The following is a 19,357-nucleotide window of genomic DNA, read 5'->3' as shown; positions in this document are numbered from 1 at the left end:
CTTGGGTTTATCCTATTTGGAACTCTCTGTGTTTCTTGGACTTGGGTGATTATTTCCTTCCCCATTTTAGGGAAGTTTTCAACTATTATCTCCTCAAGGATTTTCTCATGATCTTTCTTTCTGTCTTCTTCTTCTGGGACTCCTATAATTCGAATGTTGGAGCGTTTCATATTGTCCTGGAGATCTCTGAGATTGTCCTCGTTTCTTTTAATTCGTTTTTCTTGTTTCCTCTCTGATTCATTTATTTCTACCATTCTTCTATTTCACTAATCCTATCTTCTGCCTCCGTTATTCTACTATTTGTTGCCTCCAGAGTGTTTCTGATCTCATTTATTGCGTTATTCATTATATTTTGACTCTTTTTTATTTCTTCTAGGTCCTTGTTAAACCTTTCTTGCATCTTCTCAATCCTTGTCTCTAGGCTATTTATCTGTGATTCCATTTTGATTTCAAGATTTTGGATCATTTTCGCTATCAATATTCGGAATTCCTTCTCAGGTAGATTCCCTACTTCCTCTTTTGTTTGGTTTGGTGGGCAACTCTCCTGTTCCTTTACCTGCTGAGTATTCCTCTGTCTCTTCATCTTGGTTATATTGCTGCGTTTGGGGTGGCCTTTTTATATTCTGGTAATTTGTAGAGTTCTCTTTATTATGGAGCTTCCTCACTGTGGGTGGGGTTCTATCAGTGGCTTGTCAAGGTTTCCTGGTTAGGGAGGCTTGTGTTGGAGTTCTGGTGGGTGGAGCTGGGTTTCTTCTCTCTGGAGTGCAGTGGAGTGACCAGTAATGGGTTATGAGACATCAAAGGGTTTGGAATAATTTTGAGCTGCCTGTATATTGAAGCTCAGGGGAGTGTTCCTGTGTTGCTGGAGAATTTGAGTGGTATGCCTTGTTTTGGAACTTGTTGGCCCTTGGGTGGAGCTTGGTTTCGGTGTAGGTATGAAGGCATTTGATGAGCTCCTATTGCTTAATGTTCCCTGAATTCAAGAGTTCTCTAATGTTTTCAGGCTTTGGATTTAAGCCTCCTGCTTCTGGTTTTCAGTTTTATTTTTACAGTAGCCTCTAGACTTCTCCAGCTATACAGCACTGATGATAAAACATCTAGGTTAAAGATGAGAAGTTTCTCCACATTGAGGAACACTCAGAGAGGTTCACTGAGTTACAAGGAGAAGAGAAGATGGAGGGGGTAGTTAGAGGTAACTGGAATGAGATGCGGTGAGATCAAAAGAGGAGAGAGCAAGCTAGCCAGTAGTCACTTCCTTATGTGCGCTCTATAGTCTGGACAGCTCAGAGGTATTTACGGAGTTATACGGGGAAGAGGAGAGGGAGGAAGTAGACAGAGGTGACCAGGAGGATAAGAGAGAGGAATGAGAAGGAGAGAGACAAATCCTGCCAGTAACCAGTTCCTTAGGTGTTCCCCACCGTCTGGAACACACAGAGATTCACAGAGTCGGATAGAGAAGAGATGGGGGAGAAAAGAGACAGAGGCCACCTGGTGGAGAAAAAGGCGAGTCCAAAGGAGGAGAGAGTGGTCAAGCCAGTAATCTCGCTCTCAGGTAAACTTGGGTAGTGAAGTTTGGGTTTTTAAATGTACAAAATTGACAACAAAAACCTAAGAGCAAAGATTAAAAATCTAGAGTAGAGGTTGGATTTTCAAAAATACAATATTAAAGAAAAGAAGCAGAAGGAAAAAGGAAGAAAGAAAAAAAAAACAAGAATTATTTTTGAAAAACAACAAAAAAACAAACAAACAAACAAAAAACCACCAACAACCATCCAAAGACTAGATATGGTGTTTGCCTTAAAAAAAAAAAAAAAAGTCTTTTTTTTTCTTTTTAAATAGTAATAGTAGGTTATAGAAATAAAAATTAGAGGAGAAATAGAAGACTTAACAATTAAAAAAAGTTAGGAAAAAAACCAAAAAAAAACAAACAAAACAAAACAAAACAAAAAAGGAATGATTTTAAAAATAGTAAAAATATATCTGGCCCTTCTCTGATGTTGTGGGCCGTGTGGAATCACTTCCAACGTGGTTCCCTCTGTTTAACTTCTTCTGTTTGCTGGTTTTTTAGGCTCACTAGTTCAGTCGTGCTGTGGGGAGGGGGGATGCTGCAAACAAATAGCACTGTCGTGTGCACACAGTGTCTCAGCCCCGCTTGACCTGTCCCTTCTCGCGGCACACAAACCGCTCCGGCTCTACGATGCTCAGCCGGGAACCGTCTGGGGCCGGCCCTAGGCTGTGTGCACTTCCCCGGTCCAAGCCACTCAGGTTCGGCGCTCAGGCAGCCCTCAGAGGCTGGGACTGCGCTTTGTGCCCTTCCCAGGTCCCAGTAGCTCAGGAGTTTGGCGAGTGCTATCGCCGAGGCTTGTCACCTTTTCCGCCGCTGCTGCTCAGCTTTCTGGGTGGACCGCTGGCGCCCCCCCATGAGGCAGATGGTGACTGTCCAGCACCCCCAGAAGTCTTAGCAAAGAAGCCTGCTTGCAGTTAGGTAAGTAAAGTCTCTCCGGGTCTGCAATTGCCCCTTTCCAGTCCTTACGGCTCTGGCTGCCTGTCCCCGGCGGGGGATGGTCTGCAGCCGGCTTTTTCCCGTTCCGTCCTTTGTTCTGTGCTCGGTCCTGGCAGGTGTCTTATGTTCGAGCTTTTCGCGTGGTAGCTATCCCACAGTCTGGTTTGCTAGCCCAAGTTAGATCGTTCTGGTTGCGTGTGGGGCGTTCCTGCCCGATTCTTACAAAGCTCTGCAGCCCGCGCCTCCCGCGCGTCCCTGCCCTGCCCCCACTTCCCAATGGCAGATGCAGGCGTCTGTGCTGCTTTTCCGCTGGGGGAGTTACTGTTGGGCTTGTAATCTCTTGGTTTTAATTATTTATTTATTTTTCCTTCCTGTTATGTTGCCCTCTGTGTTTCCAAGGCTCGTCACAGACTCGGCAGGGAGAGTGTTTCCTGGTGTTTGGAAACCTCTCTTCTTAAAATTCCCTTCCTGGGACGGGCTTCCCTTCCCGGGACGGAGCTCCCTCCCCACCTCCTTTGTCTCCTTTTTCGTCTTTTATATTTTTCCCTACCTGTTTTTGAAGACAATGGTCTGCTTTTCTGGTTGCCTGATGTCCTCTGCCAGCCTACAGAAGTTGTTTTGTGGAGTTTGCTCGGCGTTGAAATGTTCTTTTGAGGAATTTGTGAGGGAGAAAGTGGTCTTCCCGTCCTATTCCTCCGCCATCTTTTCCAAGTCCTCTCATTTTAATTAGTATCTATTGATAAAACAATTTCTAGGCACACAATTAAGAAATTAAGTGAATAAGATTTGCTGCCTTAGAGTAAGCAAAATATAATGCTGGATTGGTAAATGGTATTTTTATCTTACCAAGATAATTACGCTAAGTTTAAAAATAAGTATACAACCTGTAGATTGAAGATTCCTTCTCTTTGTAAATAAAAAATCACACACATTTGCACAGAAAAAAGCACGGAAGTATTATTAAAATGGTTAAGCACAGCTTATTTTGATTTTCAATACTTTGCCTTCTTTTTCCTAATTTTGTGTAATTTGTATGTATTACCTTAATTATCAGAAAAATAGAAGTATTCTTACTTTGAAGTCTTTATTGTTTCGTAAAGTGTTAAATGTTTTAAAAGGAAAAGCAAGCTTTCAAAATTTCAGACACTTCATTTAAGCACCTTCACATAGTCCAAAAATCTTCACCACCCTAGAAGCAAGACATTCTCAAAGAACCACGGTGAAAGCTGAGAGTCAATATTCTTCAGAGAATGGATATTCTGGGTGACCAACACCACTGAAAGAGAAGAAGGAGGATTCATTTATTAAATCAGCCATGTTGTCATAGAGAACATTGTTCTGTGAATGTGGTCAGGAAGGGCTAAAACTCTAAATCTACAAGCAGGTGCCTCCTTCTCCCCCGAAAAGCACACCTGCAGGTGCCTGCTCCATGTGCACACGGCACCTGCACGTCCAGTCCCAACATTCACATGTAACATTCACTCCACAGTGACAGGTAGGTTGACTCAGGTTACAATTTATACAACAGCACAAGACATAGGACTAACTGTGGGCATCATTTCAGACACAGGTGAAACTTCTGTCCCTAGATGAGGAGAAGAATCACAGTGAACAAATTAGCTGCTCTTTTTCACACATCCATGGATAAGCAGATACTGAGAACCCCCAAAATTCAGAGTGTCTCCATTAAGGAATTTGTCATCTGATGAAGAGATACCACGTACACCTCAATAATCACACAGCACAAAGTGGGATCATTATTTTCTTACTTTCAATTCAGTTCAGTCACTCAGTCCTGTCCAACTCTTTACGACCCCATGAATTGCAGCACCAAGGCCTCCCTGTCCATCACCAACTCCCTGCATATTTAACTTATATGCATAGAACATCATGAGAAACGCTAGGCTGGAAGAGGCACAAGCTGGAATCAAGATTGCCAGGAGAAATATTAATAACCTCAAATATGCAGATGACACCACCCTTATGGCAGAGAGTGAAGAAGAGCTTAAAAGCCTCTTGATGAAAGTGAAAGAGGAGAGTGAAAAAGTTGGCTTAAAGCTCAACATTCAGAAAACGAAGATCATGGCATCTGGTCCCATCACTTCATGGGCAATAGACGGGGAAACAGTGGAAACAGTGTCAGACTTTATTTTGGGGGGCTCCAAAATCACTGTAGATGGTGATTGCAGCCATGAAATTAAAAGACGCTTACTCTTGGAAGGAAAGTTATGACCAACCTAGATAGCATATTCAAAAGCAGAGACATTACTTTGCCAACAAAGGTCCGTCTAGACAAGGCTATGGTTTTTCCAGTAGTCATGTATGGATGTGAGAGTTGGACTGTGAAGAAAGGTGAGCACCAAAGAATTGATGCTTTTGAACTGTGGTGTTGGAGAAGACTCTTGAGAGTCCATTGGACTGCAAGGAGATCCAACCAGTCCATTCTAAAGGAGATCAGTCCTGGGAGTCTCTTTCTTTATAATATATTAAAACATTACTTATTCAGCAATTTGTATTACTGCTGTTTTCCTTTTTTCCATGTTTGTACTTTTCATTCTAATGTGTCCTTTTAAATCCAATTTATTATAAAGTGCATTTTTAGCAATTCCATCTTCCAGGAGCTGTGCTACTTAGTTGAGCCCACAAAGATAAGCATTCACAGCCCAGTGAAGGGGAACATAGAATTAAAAAGCCTTAGGGAACTTAAAAGCCTTTGAGTACAGAAGAGGAGCTTTTCATGTTTTTTCCATGTTTCATATCTTTTCTTAGAATCATGATATAGCTTTGCAACAACAGGGGCAGTTTTGAGACCTTTCACTGAAATTAAATCTTCATTTTGCCACTATTTGTATTCTCATTTCTCAAAACTCCCTTCCAAATTTCTATTTTGTCTCTTCAATTCTGATCTCCTTCTTCAGTAATTAGGCAGCTGGAGTTGCATGTTAGTGACTAAGTCAAAATCCAGGTGATAGGGGCTTCCAAAGGGATGTACCCCTGATGGACAGAAGCTACAGTGGAGTAAGTGTTAACTCAGAAAACCAAACACCCAGCCGATCTTCCCTGGGCGTGTCCTGCTAAGGACACAGAAGTCATTCAGTGGAGGGTCAGTTAATGACCTACTTGTAATTCAGTTTTTTGAAATTATAAGGACGATGAAATGGGAGTTGGATATGGAAAATGGCCAATGAAGAGATCAATTTGAAATAAATGGACAATGTCTTGGAGAAGAAATGCCCATTAGGGAGAAAACCCACCAACCACTTAGGGGAGGGGGTGGAAGTAGGTCCCCCTTGACTTCTGAGCACTGATGCACATTGGCCTGCCTGGATCCCTCCAGAAAAACATTAACATGACATTTTATGACTGTACGTAGGCAAACACCAACGCAGGCTTCCCAGGTTGTTCAGTAGTAAAGGACCCCACTGCCCATGCAGGAGACATGGGTTCAACCCCTGGGGTGGGAAGATCCCTTGGAGAGGGAAATGCCTGGGAAATCCCATGGACAAAAGAGCCTGGTAGGCTATAGTCCATGGGGTTGCAAAAGAGTCAGACAGGACTTTGCAGCTGAACAACAACAAAACATGTGTGTAATGCATGATGGATTCATTCTTATATAGCTATTATTAATATAGCTATTATTAATATAATAATTTTCCCCTGATACAAAAAGAATTAAAGAAGAAACACGTTCACAGGTCCCTGAAAGAATAGTGGGCTGCAGGCACTGTGCCCTTTGTGTATCCTGGGTCCCTCCACCCTCCACCCTCCACCCTGAGAGGAGGCACACTAGTAGTGAAATCACCATGATGTCAAATCTGAGGATTCTACTGATGGACTGTCCTGGGCACAAGTCACATTTCTGTTGGTCAGAGATGGATCCTTGGAGGAAACTTCTCATCTGAGTTCTGCAGGAAGCCCCTGGTTTATGCCTACACTGGAAATCAGGACTCTCTTCCCAGAATTAAGCTTTTGAAAAGCTTAGTTCTCCTGCTGACCTGCCTGCTACAGAAAACAGTGTATGTGTGAAATATCTGCAAGTCACTTACAATAGTATCTCATTATATCTTATATTTCTGTTGATGCCATCGATTGCTTTCATGTCTTCTGGACTCAGCTCAAAGTCAAACACCTGGAAGGAAGGAACAATCGCATTAACCTCTCCCCCAAGGAGACAGCCTCCCCTCTGGAGACTGGAGGACTTTCCAGCTGGATAGAGACACGAGAAGGGGACAGGGAAGCCGTGTTTGTCCTCAGCTTCCAGGAGAACAACCTGGGACCCTCTCCTGAGTTCTCATCTTTCCTTCCCACACCTTCTCCTTCTCTGTCCACTTCACAAACATTATAGTGCATCAGTCCTTTATCTTTCTAAGTGAATCACTTGTGACAGAAAACAAACTAAAAATCTTTTTCCAAACACATTGCCTTTGGACACTCCTGACTCAATACGAAATCAGATTGATTATACACTTTGCAGCCAGAGATGGGGAAGCTCTATACAGTCAGCAAAAACAAGACCAGGAGCTGACAGCAACTCAGATCATGAACTCTTATTGCCAAATTCAGACTTAAATTGAAGAAAGTAGGAAAAACCACTAGACCATTCAGGTATGACCTAAATCAAATCCCTTATGATTATACATTGGAAGTGAGAAATAGATTTAAGGAATTATATCTGATAAACAGTACTTGATGAACTATGGACGGAGGTTCATGACATTGTACAGGAGACAGGGATCAAGAACATCTCCATGGAAAAGAAATGCAAAAAAGCAAAATGGCTGTCTGAGGAGCCCTTAAAAATAGCTGTGAAAAGAAGAGAGGTGAAAAGCAAAGGAGAAAAGGAAAGATATAAGCATCTGAATGCAGAGTTCCAAAGAATAGCAAGAAGAGATTTAAAAAGCCTTCCTCAGTGATCACTGCAAAGAAATAGAGGAAAATAACAGAATGAGAAAGACTAGAGCTCTCTTCAAGAAAATTAGAGATACCAAGGGAACATTTCATGTAAAGATGGGCTCGATAAAGGACAGAAATGGTATGGACCTAACAGAAGCATAAGATATTAAGAAGAGGTGGCAAGAATACAAAAACTGTACAAAAAAGATCTTCACGACCCAGATAATAATGATGGTGTGATCACACACCTAGAGCCAGACATCCTGGAATGTGAAGTCAAGTGGGCCTTAGAAAGCATGACTATGAACAAAGCAAGTGGAGATGATGGAATTCCAGTTGAGCTATTTCAAATTCTGAACGATGATGCTGTGAAAGTGCTGCACTCAATATGCCAGCAAATTTGGAAAACTCAGTAGTGGTCACAGGACTGGAAAAGGTCAGTTTTCATTCCAATCCCAAAGAAAGGCAATGCCAAAGAATGCTCAAACTACCACACAATTGCACTCATCTCACATGCTAGTAAAGTAGTGCTCAAAATTCTCCAAGTCAGGCTTCAGCAATATGTGAACCGTGAACTTCTGATGTTCAAGCTGGTTTTAGAAAAGGAACTAGAGATCAAATTGTCAACACCCACTGGATCATGGAAAAAGCAAGAGAGTTCCAGAAAATTATCTATTTCTGCTTTATTGACTAGGCCAAAGCCTTTGACTGTGTGGATCACAATAAACTGTGGAAAATTCTGAAAGAGATGGGAATACCAGACCACCTGACCTGCTTCTGAAGAAATCTGTATGCAGGTCAGGAAGCAACAGTTAGAACTGGACATGGATCAACAGACTGGTTCCAAAGAGGAAAAGGAGTACGTCAAGGCTGTATATTGTCACCCTGCTTATTTAACTTATATGCAGAGTACATCATGAGAAACTCTAGGCTGGAAGAGGCACAAGCTGAAATCAAGATTGCTGGGAGAAATATCAATAGCCTCAGATATGCAGATGATACCACCCTTATGGCAGAAAGTGAAGAGGAACTAAAAAGCCTCTTGATGAAAGTGAAAGAAGAGAGTGAAAAAGTTGGCTTAAAGCTCAACATTAAGAAAACGAAGATCATGCCATCTGGTCCCATCACTTTATGGGAAATAGATGGGGAAACAGTGGAAACAGTGTTAGACTTTATTTTTCTGGGCTTCCAAATCACTGCAGATGGTGATTGCAGCCATGAAATTAAAACGCACTTACCCCTTGGAAGGAAAGTTATGACCAACCTAGATAGCATATTCAAAAGCAGGGATATTACTTTGCCAACAAACGCCCATCTAGTCAAGGCTATGGTTTTTCCAGTAGTCGTGTATGGATGTCAGAGTTGGACTGTGAAGAAAGGTGAGCACCAAAGAATTGATGCTTTTGAACTGTGGTGTTGGAGAAGACTCTTGAGAGTCCCTTGGACTGCAAGGAGATCCAACCAGCCCATTCTAAAGGAGATCAGTCCTGGGTGTTCATTGGAAGGACTGATGCTGAAGCTGAAACTCCAGTACTTTGGCCACCTCATGCGAAGGGTTGACTCACTGAAAAGACCCTGATGCTGGGAGGGATTAGGGGCAGGAGGAGAAGGGGACGACAGAGGATGAGATGGCTGGACGGCATCACCGACTCGATAGACATGGGTTTGGGTGAACTCTGGGAGTTGGTGACGGACAGGGAGTCCTGGTGTGCTGTGATTCATGGGGTCCAAAAGAGTTGGACACGACTCAGCGACTGAACTAAACTGAACTGAACTGAAAAGTGTATGTATCGGTTTTCATATTATCTTAGATAATCAGTTTCAGCTAGATTACAGAACCAATTTAAATGGAAAAATGGAAATAATTGATCAGGGGACAATTTCCCTTTCCCTTGACTTGGCCTGACCTGTAACCTGTGGCACTGAACAGTGATATTTCCCAGAAGTGCTGAGCCAGATCTGAGCCCTGACAGGAAGAGGATTTTTTCCCTAATCACTGACTTGGGATCACAGCACTGTGCTGAGATGAAGACCAATCGGTTGACAACAGTCTAGCCAAACATATATGAAAAACTATGCAGAGAAGCATGCATGCTCCTCAAACAAGAGCCACATCCACCTGCTAAAGCAGAACTGCAGAGCTGTTCTGCACTGAACTGCAAATGCATGTGTGAACCCAGCTAAGAGGACAACAGCTTAGCTGAGTGCAGGCTGACTGTCAACCACAGAATCAAGAGAAGCATAACTGTTCTCTACATTAAATTCTGAAATTGGGGAGTTTTCTGTGCAGCTACACTAAGGAGAAAATGTAGGTCTCCCACACAGAAGTCTACAAAGAAACAACCTAGCTAAAGTGGACAAAGTCTTGAAGAGGAGCTTCTCAAAGGCAGAAACTCATGGAGATTAAATGTATGAACATGCAACCTTGTTAGTATTCAGGGAAATACTCTGTTTTCCCCTCCAGCATGTTAAATTACAAGGAGAAGCTTGTGACCTGGAGGGGGGCCCTCAACCAACCACACAAGCCCCCTGACCTCAAGACTGCAGGTTCATAAATGGGAGAAAGAAATTTCATTTTTTCTCAGCCACTCAATCCATGGTATTTTGTTGGAGCAGTCCAAACAGCCTAAAAAATTCACAATTTCATCAACTGAGAACAAAGAAAATAAGATGCCTTTTGCACAAGGTGACAGAATAAATTGCAGAAGTAACACTGGAAATAAATCTCTGTTATCTGTCCAACCTTGGCTCAGATGGTAAAGAATCTGCCTGCAATGCAGGAGACTCCAGTTCGATTCCTGGGTTGGAAAGATCCCCTGGAGAAGGGATAGGTTACCAACTCCAGTGTTCTTGGGCTTCCCTGGTGACTCAGACAGTGAAGAATCTGCCTGCAATGTGGGAGACCTGAGTTCACCCTGCGTTGGGAAGATCCCTTGGAGGAGGGCATGGAAACCCACTCTAGTATTCTTGCCTAAGAACCCCCATGGACAGACCAGCCTGGCAGGCTACAGAGGTCACAAAGAGTCAGACAAGACTGAGCAACTGAGCACACACATCTGTCCAACATTAACCCTCTCCAGCCATGCCACCTTTCCTGTTGCCACATAAGGAGGAGAAAACTACCAGGAACACACACAAGGTATTCATGCACAGGGGAGAACAGGTGTCTTTGTCTTGACTCAAGGAAAGTCTTGAGAGATGGACAAAGAATGACTCTCATGAAGGATATTCCTTAGAAGCCCTCTACCCACAGCCCCACTCATCATCACCTGTATGTTTTCTTTGATCTGCTTCTTGTTGAAACTCTTGATCAGAACCACAACCCCATGTTGTATCTGGTAGAGAAGGGCAACCAAAGCTGGGGTCTGCTTGTTCTTTTTGGCAATGGCACAAAGAACTGGGTCCTCCAAGAAAACAGGGTGGTTCTGGTTCACCCTGGAAGGAAATTCAGAAATGCTGAGGAACTGAGACTAAATTCTCAGTGTCTAAGGAGGCCTCTCAAACAGACCAAGTAGGTCCACTCTAGACCAGTGCTTCTCAAAGTGTGCTCCAGGGACCAGCATCATCAGTATGACCTGGAATCTTGTTAGAAATACAAATTCCATGACTTAGTTGAAGACAAACTGAATCAGGACTTCAACTGTGTCACCTCCCATTCTGTGTTTACAAAGTTCTGCATGTAATTCAGATTCATGACTGAGTTGAGACCAAGATTGCCAAACTCGTAGAATTTTTTCTTTACTTCTCAGTTATTGTTGAGTACTGCATGATTTAAACCATTTCATCAAAAACTGAATTTTAGGTAAACACCGTGTTGTCTTCCTTAGGGTTCGTTACCATCCTTTTATTCTTTGGGATCTCAGAACATTATAGGCAACAAGAACAATATTATGGGACTTGCAGAAATCCAATAGTTTACCCTGGTTGAGATAAGGGTGACATTCCACCTGTAGAATGCCAACAGAGAAGAGTGTCAGATTATATGGGAAAGTAATATTAATAAGACAGAGAATTAAAAGTTTAAAAAATGCTAAAGGAAAAACTACAACTTAAATGTAAACTTGAAATATCAACATCAAGATAAAAATAGAGAAAAGTGTACTTAAAAGTTAATTTCATGATAGACGTGGATGAGAGAACCATTCCAAGCTTGAGTAATCACAAGGTGAGCTCTACATATGAGTAAACGTTTCTGAGTAAATATTTTATTGATTGTTAATATCACCATGAGCCGTTAAATTCAGCCTTTCACCTGGATGACTTTCATAGTTGTCAGCACATTTTCGGTACCGAAGACCCAAAAAAGCTGAAACACTAAGACTAAGGATTCAGCCATCCAGACTCCACACAAATTTTAAACCAATATTGTCCGATTTAACTTTCTTTAGACTCTATGCCATGTTTCGTGGTCCTCCTTCCCATCCATAAGTTCCCTCCCAGGCACTTGCAACATCCATTTCTGGACACCCTTTAGGCTCAGGTGAACACGACCTTCCTCTAAGTTCTGGGTGACTAGTGTAACCCTTCTTCACCTCCCTTACCTTTCCTCAGTCTCCACCACAATTTAGCAGGACCCCACCCCCCCCCCACCGCCAGCTTTTCCACCCAGACTTTATCAAACAGAGATGCCACTGTGGGTTCTATTCATGGTATTCCATCCACACAGAGGCTCTGCCCTCTAGAACATTCTGTCCACAAAGGCCAGGATGAACAGGAGGGGAAGACAGACAGACATCAGGCCCCATGGCAAGAGGGAGGTTGTGAAGAGCAGGAGGGAGAGGAGCCGAGCAGCTCGCCTGGTTGCAGACGGGCTTGTACTTGAGCCCTGGCTTGTTCAGGATCTTCTCCAGCTGCTTGTGTTTGAAGTTGGACACCCCGATGGACTTGGTCAGCCCTGCATCCTTACACTTCTCCAGGGCCTAGGGAAGAAGCAGGGGTGCGCAGTCATTTAGAATGGGCAATAGAGCAAAAATAAATGCTGAAAAATTATCTGTCAACAGGGTCACCCATCAAGACTTAGCATTGCTTATCAAGAGGAAAAAAGAAGTTGTGACACAAAAACGACAATTACAATTTCCTCCTTAGAAAACTCCCTGAGAAGACATATCATACGGAAGGAAAGAGATGCCCGTCTTCCCTGTCCCATATTCTCTTCCTTTGTTCCTCTCTGTGAGCATTCCAGCAATGGTTTCCTCCACAAAACCCCAGCATCACAACCCTTAGATTCATGAACTGCTGAGTCTGATGGTCCACAGCCCATTCTCACAGGTGGAAGAAATGAAGGAGGTCCCTCCTCTCCTGGCTCCTCCCCTGATTTGCTCCTCCCTAGACTCACCTCCCACGTGCGACAGAGATCCACTGAGTCTAATATCATTTTTCCATTTTCATCTTTTGGAAGTAATTCCTCCCCTGGCTGGAATAGAGGTAGTCATTTTAGAGATGTCACAAAGTAATATCTCTACATTTAGCCTGGCTGCTTGGCACCAGGTAGTAAACCTCCATGAGGTAGTTGTTACAATATTCTGGATACTAGTATTTGCATATATGGAGTTGTAAGCAATGTCTTTAGGAGGGAGGCATATTCTAGTCTCTTACACTTTATACGTATATATATATATATATGTATATGTATGTATATGTATATATATATACATATATATATATGTGGTAATAAATATGTTTTTCTAGGTCCTAAAAGGAAATTCCCACAACTTTTGCAGATTTTGTCTGTTCCTTGTACTTGTCTCTTTTGAAATGCTTCTCTTGAGCTGGAAAAGGCAGTAAGTTATGTGACATAATTTCCAGAATAAAAATTTCAATCTTGATGTGACTAGATAATCAGACTTCCTTTTCCATCTGAGCATCAGATGCCCTAGGGCAGGCATGTGAACCAGCAAGGCTCTGGTTAGGTTGATATGGAATGTGGAAGATCCAGACATGCTCTCAAACATTCATGACCATGAGCCTTGAGCTGCCCCAAGACCATATTTGCCACCAGTCGAAAATGTCACCAATGTTCAGTAAAAATAAAGCAAATCATGAGTAATGCCATCATGTGCATGTGCTAAATTGCTTCAGTCATTTCTGGCTCTTTGTGTCCCCATGGACTGTAGCCCACCAGGCTCCTCTGTCTTGGGATTCTCCAGGCAAGAATACTGGAGTGGGTTGCCAGACTCTCCTCCAGGGGATCTTCCCATCCAGAAATCAAACCCACATCTCCTGCAGCTCCTGCACTGCAGGCAGATTCTTTACTGATGAGCCACAGGGAAAGCCTCCAATGCCATGATAAGAGATAGAAAAAATAGACATTTCTGAAGAGTATAGCAAATTCTTAAATCTATCCATGACTTAGACTTCCCATCTACATAGTCCTCTAAGCTATTTTGCATAGGATGGCTTGAGTAGATTTCTGTAACTTAAAATCAAGAGTTCTATATAACACAGTTTTTTGTTGTTGTAGTTTCATTGTGGGGTTTGTTTGTTTGTTTGTTTGTTCCCTCAGGTTTGTGGGATCTTAATTCCCCAAACGTAGACTGAACACCTTCCCTCAAGTCAACTTGCCTCAGCAGTGAAAGCATGGAGTCATAACTACTGGACTGCCAGGAAACTCCCGTCTACATAATAATACAGCATAATAATACAGTTCTTAAAGTCTAAGTGCAGTCTATAAACTTCATCATGGAGACAAGCAACAGCGTAGGCAAAGTTTCCCAAGTCCCTATGATGTCTGCTAGTTTTAGCACCCAGATGGGGCACCCACCAAATCTGCTCAACTCAAAAGGATGAAAAGGGATAAGAACTCATCACATTCAATGTAAGACAGTGTCATTGTTCATCATGGCTGCACCAAACTCTTGTTTCATGAAATCCCTAGAGACTCAGGAGTCATATTCAAGACTATGTGCAGAACCTACCTATTTCTGTTTCCTCAAATTTTTGAGGTAGACATTGAGAGATTCTTTAACTCCTTTCTCTGGGAGGCCTGTAACAGATTCAAAGAAAATCAGTAAAAAGATGATAGCGAATGATTATTAGGGGGATTCTACTCTAGTGAAACCCTTGCTATAACCTACTAAGACAAATCTTTAATTCAACAATCCATGCAAATTGATACACATTCTGCAAAAAAGAAGTACTATAGAAGTGATTACACAAATTTCCAGCCTTCATGGCCACTGGGAAATGAATGCGATAAAGATCAACATAGTCCAGTTGGAGATCTTTCAGTGACTTTTCCAAGGCTGGTCGGCCCAAATCTGGTCAAAGGAAAGTGCACCAAAGCTGCAGAGATTAAAGAATGGAAGCTGTGTTAATAATGCTTTAGGAAAATTGGGGAGTGGGGGGGAGGCAGTGGCAGTTGCTTAAAACATGGATTTTGGAGTATTACTTCACTGACCAAAGATTGAATCTGGGCTCATGGCAATAAAGCACTGAGTCTTAACCATTTGACCACCAGGGAATTCCAATACTTTAGGAATGTAACAATAAACATAGGTCACCAAACAACTCTTTACCAAACAATGATCTTATTATACAATAGTCACCTGACACAATCAGTTGCCCACATGTGCATACACACGACACACACACAGCACTTTTGAAGTATCGAAAATGTCTTCTCTCTTCACAGTGCCATCTGCAATCTTGCTTCGAATGGCTTGGCCAACCTGCTCTTCATTTTGGTACACACAAGCACAGTCAATATGGTGGAACCCAACCTATAGAAAATTTGGTTGCCTCCAGAGCTTTGCTGTTAGTAACCTACATGAGCAACAAAGGTAATACTTACATATTCACATGGGTTAAAAGATTGTTAAAGCACAAGCTTTGATCTTCCCAAGATTCAACTTTTCTTTGGGTAGTTCTGTATGTGCGTGATGAACCCATGACAGTTTCCTGAATGTCCCTGGTCAGCAATTAAATGGACACCCAGGAACTCATCAACCTCAGGCAATCAGTGGTTGATCAGAGGACCCAAAGGCTACCTCCAGGTTCAATGATTTGCTGTTAGAACCCATGGATAGGATTTATATTGTGAGATGTCTGAAGCAAAATTGACAAAGGTATGAGATGTATGGTAAAAGCATCAAGATACAAGGTGAAAACTTCTAAGACTTCTGGCTACCAGTGAAGCCACACAGAATACACACACACACACACACACACACACACACAAATATATATATATATATATATATATATATATGGTATACAAAGTGATATTTTCATATAAGTGCATGCATGCTAAGGTGCTTCAGTCGTGTCCAACTCTTTGCCACCCTATGGCAACCAAAGCCCACCAAGCTCCTCTGTTCAAGGGATTCTCCAGGCAAAAATCCAGGAGTGGATGGCCATGCCCTCCTCCAGCGTTTTTCCCAACCCAGGGATTGAACCCTTAACCTCTTATGTCTCCTGCACTGGCAGCTAGGTTCTTTACAACCAGCACCAGGTGGCACTAGAGGTAAAATACTGTCAGTACTGCTTATAATTACCCACTGTTATTGATGATCACAGTCAAGCTACCAGGAGATCCATCACCTCACATAGCTAACTTGTGAGGGGGGTTGTGAGAACACTGAAAATCTGCTTTCAAATCTGCAAATCTCAAGATAGAATCCATTGTTATTAACTGGAGTCACCGTGCTGAACATCAGGGGTCAAGACTTATTCATCTCAAACTGAAGGTCTGTTCCTTTTGACCAACATCTTTCCCTTTTCTCCCAGCCTTGTCCTCAACTTCTGGTCACCATTTCTCTACTCTCTTCTTCTGTGAGTTCCACTTTTTTAGATTTCACCCATATAGAGATCATGAAGTATTTGTCTTTCTATTTCTGTATTCTCTCATTTCACTTAATGTTCTCCAGGTTGATCTGTTTGGTTGCAAATGGCAGGATTAACTTTGTTTTTAATGTTGCATAATACTCCATTTCTTTTTATCGGATTCAGAATCTTTCCTGTTTCAAGGAACTAGATAACTGGTCTAACTTCCCTCTGTTGGGCCCTGGTTTTTCTTAAATACTCAGTTATTTGGGAATGTACCGAGAAATGAACCAGTAAGCTTCAGTATAGCCTGGTCCCTTCCCTCCTCTCATCCCACTTTGCACCACAAGGAAACAAGCCCTGTCTTCTGTCTTGAAAAGGTCTCTGAATATTTCCTTCTGTTTTATAGACGAAGAAGTGAGACACAAGTTAAGGACCAGTCAGCACCTTGTCCAGAGAAGGCAATGGCACCCAACTCCAGTACTCTTGCCTGGAAAATCCCATGGATGGAGGAGCCTGGTAGGCTGTAGTCCATGGGGTCGCTAAGAGTCAGATACAACTGAGTGACTTCACTTTCACTTTTCACTTTCATGCATTGGAGAAGGAAATGGCAACCCACTCCAGTGTACTTGCCTGGAGAATCCCAGGGATGGGGGGAGCCTGGTGGACTGCCGTCTAAGGGGTCACCCAGAGTCGGACACGACTGAAGTGACTTAGCAGTAGCAGTAGCAGCCCCTTGTCACAGCTACCTACTCTAAAGACCAGAGGGACAGAAAACTGTCTGGCTTCCAGTCTAGAAACTTGTCCACTAGCCCCTCATTTCCAAGCAATGATAACTATACTTTAATAAAAAGACACAACAAAACCCAAAAATACTTTACAAAGCCTGGCCTGTAAGACTGTAGCTTATCCCCTCAAATGACACTACAATTCCCATTAGAAGTAGTCAAGCAGAAACAGAAGTATAGCGAAAAACACAACTGCAGCTGCAGTGTGTCTGGCCTGGGACCAAGCAGACACTCATAGTAGAAAAGCAATTCCCTCCCATTAGTTTTCAGCCATTTCATCTTCAGGACCTTGTACCTCAAATATTTCTCTAGGTCATGTCTTTTTGGAAGGAGGAAGGAGTTCTTAAACTACTAAAATATACAGAGAAACCTGGCCATTGCAATCCCCCTCAGAGAGAAGCAGCTGACAGTCAATGTTCTGGACAGCAGAGTCTCACTGCTTCTGCTAAGCTGGGAAAGAGATGGAAACTGGAGGGGAACCCAGAGAAATCTGCAGGTGAGCACAGCTTCAGACCCTGATGCAGAGTGAAGATTGGATGCTCTCTCCCCTTCACAAGGCATGGTTTTAGCCTGGTTAGTGGAACCACGTGACCCTCCCAGAGTCACACAAGAGCTTAGTGCTTGACAATGCAAGTCCTTTCCAATTATGTTACATCTACTACTATTTATATCTCAACCTCAAACCACCTCTGTTACTCTTTAGGTACAGCGGTGCCAAATCCCAGGACAGGAATGAAATGGCTATCATTTAGCTTCACTCTCTGGCCTTCGGGATCCATTGCCTGTTTCTAATCTGAATAAGCAGACTGATCTTTTCTTCTGCTTTTACAGGTTATAAATAACAGGACATTAACACCCCAGCTGACTGTCCAATGTTAGCAGATACATTGGAGGAGGAGAAGGATTAAACCAGTGCCCAAAGAGTAAGAAGAGAATTGAATCCAGTACAATTTTTTTTAATCAGAAAAAACTTAAGTTATATAATGATAATATCTGCCAAACAGTTACTTACCAAACATTACACAGACACCTCCACATATCAGTCAATTCACTTTTTTAATTATGAAGCCCACTTTTGATCAAACATCAACTGAAACAACTACTTCATAGTACAGAAAGACACACTAGTCACACAATTAAAATACCAGAGAAATGCAAATCAAAACCACAATGAGGTACCATTTCACACCAGTCAGAATGGCTGTGATCCAAAAGTCTACAAGCAATAAATGCTGGAGAGGGTGTGGAGAAAAGGGAACCCTCTTACACTGTTGGTGGGAATGCAAACTAGTACAGCCACTATGGAGAACAGTGTGGAGATTCCTTTAAAAACTGGAAATAGAATTGCCTTATGACCCAGCAATCCCACTGCTAGGCATACACACTGAGGAAACCAGAATAGAAAGAGACACGTGTACCCCAATGTTCATCGCAGCACTGTTTATAATAGTCAGGACATGGAAGCAACCTAGATGTCCATCAGCAGATGAATGGATAAGAAAGCTGTGGTACATATACACAATGGAGTATTACTCAGCCATTAAAAAGAATACATTTGAATCAGTTTTAATGAGGTGGATGAAACTGGGGCCTATTACACAGAGTGAACTAAGCCAGAAAGAAAAACACCAATACAGTATACTAATGCATATATATGGAATTTAGAAAGATGGTAATGATAACCCTGTATGCGAGACAGCAAAAGAGACACAGATGTATAGAATAGTCTTTTGGACTCTGTGGGAGAGGGAGAGAGTGGGATGATTTGGGAGAATGGCATTGAAACATGTATAATATCATATAAGAAACGAATCGTCAGTCTAGGTTCAAAGCAAGGTGCAGGATGCTTGGGGCTGGTGCACTTGGATGACCTGGAGGGATGGTGTGGTGTGGGGGGGGGGGGGAGTGGGAGGGAGGTTTGGATTGGGAACACATGTACACCCATGGCGGATTCATGTTGATGTGTGGCAAAACCAATACAATATTGTAAAGTAAAAAAATAATAATAACAATTAAAAAAGAAATAAATAAAAAAAATTTAAGTGTTAATTATTAAGCATTTTCCAAAATGTAATCTCTTAATAAAGAATCAAAATGTGAAACAAACCAAATTTGCCTTTTTAAATTTTCCATCAGCAATATTATTTTGCTTTACACACCTATGGTGGTGGAGGTATAATCAGTAAGTCATGTCTGACTCTTTTAAAACCCCATGGACTGTACCCAGCCAGGCTCCACAGTTCATGGAATTTCCTGGTTAGAATACTGGAGTGGGTTGTGGTTTCCAACAACACAGTATCCTCCTGATCCAGATATCCAACCCAAGTCTCTTGTGTCACTTACATTGGCAGGCGAATTCTTACCACTAGGCCACCTGAGAAACCCTTACAGACCTGACTAGGGTGAAATTCTG

The 19,357-nt window shown here is 42.4% G+C and overlaps 1 pseudogene; it reads right to left on the bottom strand.

Moving 5' to 3' along the window:
* On the bottom strand, positions 3,717-17,723 carry LOC102188575 (annotated as a pseudogene).

This window comes from Capra hircus, chromosome 13 (assembly GCF_001704415.2).
Source record: "Capra hircus breed San Clemente chromosome 13, ASM170441v1, whole genome shotgun sequence".
NCBI classification, from domain to species: domain Eukaryota; kingdom Metazoa; phylum Chordata; class Mammalia; order Artiodactyla; family Bovidae; genus Capra; species Capra hircus.
Note: the sequence above shows the minus strand (reverse complement) of the source record. Positions and strands in the feature narration are given on the sequence as shown.